The following is a 3,753-nucleotide window of genomic DNA, read 5'->3' as shown; positions in this document are numbered from 1 at the left end:
AGATAGACTTCATATCCGGCTATCACCAGCTTAGAGTTAAAGAATGGGACATTTCAAAAATAGCTTTCAGAACTCTGTATGGTCACTTAGAGTTTCAAGTCATGTCCTTTGGTCTCACGAATACCTTAACAACCTTTATAGACTTGATGAACCAAGTTTTCAAATATTATTTGGACATGTTCATCATAGTTTTCATTGATGATATTCTGGTCTACTTTCGTAATGAGAAAGACTATGCAGACCACCTCAGAATAGTATTACAGACTCTTAGAGCCCATAAGTTGTTCGATAAGTTCAGTAAGTGAAAATTTTGGCTAATATCAGTAGCTTTACTTGGCCATATTATTTTCAGTGATGGCATTAGAGTTGATTCTCAAAATATCGAAATAATGAGAAACTAGCCTAGACCTATCTCTCCATTAGATATCAGGAGTTTCTTGAGTTTGGCTGGCTATTACTGGTATTTTGTTGAAGGGATTTTATCTATTGCGTCCCTTATGTCTAGATTGACTCAGAAGAAAGTTAAGTTTCAGTGGCTAGATTCTTATGAGAAGAATTTTCAAGAGTTGAAGACTCGACTCACCATAACCTCAATTTTGACATTACCAGATGGTTTAGATGGGTTTATTGTGTACCGTGATACTTCTAGAGTTAGTTTGGGGTAAGTGTTGATGCAGAGGGGTAAGGTTGTGGCCTATGCCTCTAGACAACTTAAGCCCCATAAAAAAAATTATCCTACCCTTGATCTTGAGTTAGCAACTATTGTTTTTTCCTTACAGATTTTGAGGCACTATTTGTATAGGGTGCATGTTGATGTGTTCACAAATCACAAAAGCTTTTAGTATATGTTCTCACAGAAGGATTTAAATCTGGGTCAGAGGAGATGGTTAGAGATTTGCTGAAAAATTATGATATAAGTGTCTTGTACCACATGAGGAAGGCCAATGTAGTGGCAGATTCCCTATGTAGGTTGTCTATGAATAGTATTGCTAATGTTGAGGATGATAAGAAGAAGTTAGTTTGGTAAGTTCATCAACTTGCTAGACTAGGTGTTCATTTGGTTGATTCGATTGAGGGTAATGTTTGGGTACAGAATAGGTCAGAATCTTCTTTAGTTTCTGAGGTAAAAGAAAAACAGGACAGGGATCCCAGTTTAGCTAACCTGAAAGAGTCAGTCAGAGATAAAAAAGTAGAGATTTTATCCCAAGGGAGAGATGGTGTGTTGTGTTTCCAGGGTAGGCTATGTGTTCCATTTGTGGATGGTGTGAGACAATGAATTCTTGTTAAAGCACATGGTGCGCATTACTCTATTCATCCGGTGGCCACTAAGATGTACCACTATTTACAGGAAGTATATTGGTGGAGTGGGATGAAGAGAGACATTACAGAGTTTGTGGCTAAGTGCTCTACTTTTCAGCAGGTGAAGATTGAGTACCAAAAGGCTAGTGGTTCTATGTAGGAGTTCAGTATTTCCACATGGAAGTGGGAAGAAGTAAACATGGACTTCATGATGGATTTGCCTCGTACTCACCGTCAGCACAATTTGATTTGGGTCATTGTAGACAGGATGACCAAGTCTGTCCATTTCTTGCCAGTCCATACTTCCTATTCAACAAAGGACTATGTCATGCTCTATATCCGAGAGTTGGTTAGGTTGTATGGTGTCCCTTTTTCCATAATTTCAGACAGAGGTATACAATTCACCTTTTATTTTTAGAAAGCCTTCCAAAAGGGTCTTGGTACCCAAGTCCATCTCAGTACAACCCTCCACCCTCAGACAGATGGTCAAGCAGAAAAGACCATTTCAGACTTTAAAAGATATGTTGAGAGATTGAGTCACTGACGTTAAGGGCAGTTGGGATGACCACTTACCTTTGATTGAGTTTGCATATAATAAAAACTATCATTCCAGTATTTAGATGGCTCCGTTTGAGACTCTTTATAGGAGGAGATATAGATCTCCCATTAGTTGATTTAAATTAGGTGAGGCCGTGGTGGTGGGGCCTGACTTGGTGTTTGATGCCTTAGAGAAAGTACAGTTGATCAGGGAGAGTCTTAATATAACCCAGAGTCGACAGAACTTATATGCATATGTGAGAAGGAAAGATCTTAAATTTGAGATTGGCGACTTTATGTATAAAAAATCTCTCTTACGAAGAGAGTGAAGAGGTTTGGTAAGAAGGGGAAGCTTAGTCCCTAATATGTTGGTCCTTATAGGATTTTGAGTCATTTTGGAAAGGTAGCCTATGAATTTGAGTTGCCTGCAGACTTAGCATCAGTGCAACCAGTGTTTCATGTCTCCTTGCTAAGGAAGTGCATAGGTGACCCAGCAGTTGTAGTCCCCATGGCGAGTATAGATGTTCAGAATAGTCTCTCTTATGAAGAAGTTCCAGTCGAAATCCTTAATCATCAGACTCGCAGACTAAGGAACAAAGAAGTTCCCTTTGTCAAAGTTCTTTGGTGTAACCAGTCCGTTGAGGGAGCCACTTGGGAAGCACAAGCAGACATGCGATCCTAGTACCCTCACCTCTTTTTTGTTAATCCAAACTCAGCCCAAGATTATAGCTTTCCTTAAGCTTATTTAGTTTCATGTTCAAATTTTAGTTACAAACCAGTTTCATGCTCAGATTTCCATCATAAACTTGGTATCAAATACTATTGCATATTCAGTCACGTGTTCATAGATCGCGTATAAACCTTCCAGATTATCAGCTGTAGCAGTGGTGAGTCCTCATATTTTAAGGATAGGCTATATTTAATTTTATGCTTTCAATTTAGTAGTTAGTTGGAGTAAGTTGGGGCCTGTTCTATCAACTCATATTCAGTCAGTTTTAGAGACTTTCAGACATTTCAGATAGTTAGTCAGTTTGTCTTTATTTGATCAGTTTCAGACAGATGTTTTCCAGATTCATGATTTTAAAATGTTTCAGCATTTTAAAACCTTATGGCATATTCAGTTATTCCGCATATGTTGTTCTATTGATTATTATTCAGTGCTCACAGCAAGTACCAGCTCATGGGTTAGCTTGTGGACCCTCGGGACTGTAAGCACCATGTGGTGCCCAGGGTGTCCTCTCGATGTATTATAATTTTTACATTAATTCTTTGGATGATTCATTGTAATTGGTCCATGTCTATATGGAGTTAAACTTCTCTTTCTAGGATTAGACAGCTAATAAATGATTGTTTAGTTAATTTTGATTTGATTCATTTGATATCATAAATAGTTGTTCTTATACTCTTGCTTTACAATTTTAAAGATTGGTGAACTTTAAAATAAATCTTTGAGCCTGAAGTAAACTGACCTAGGGAACAGAGGGGAAGAATATAAAGAGTAAGTTCTCTCCTTTAGTAAAATAAGAAATTAATTTTTGACTAGGATAAAAATATACCAAGATCACCTTACTTGATTACAAAACGGGAATATGAATTGCTTTTTTTAAATGTATATTCTCCCAGGCTTGTTTGAATGAGCTTCTGGACTGATTACAAATCAGATTATTAGTGAGAGGTGTAACCGAAATTTGGACAAAGCTTGCACGGATGACAAAAGGAAGAGTCAGTAGAGCCTTTATATGGGCAATAATGACGATTAGAGGATGATCATTTTCGAATAATAAAATCAACCCCATAAATCAACAACTAGACAACTGAATAAGTTGATAAAATTGGTACTAAACATGATTGTTAGAGAAATCGTAATCCTAGATCGATTCATCCATTGGTTGTGTAAGAATCCACTCTTTTTTGGGG

Source organism: Capsicum annuum, chromosome 1, assembly GCF_002878395.1.
Source record: "Capsicum annuum cultivar UCD-10X-F1 chromosome 1, UCD10Xv1.1, whole genome shotgun sequence".
NCBI classification, from domain to species: Eukaryota; Viridiplantae; Streptophyta; class Magnoliopsida; order Solanales; family Solanaceae; genus Capsicum; species Capsicum annuum.
Note: the sequence above shows the minus strand (reverse complement) of the source record.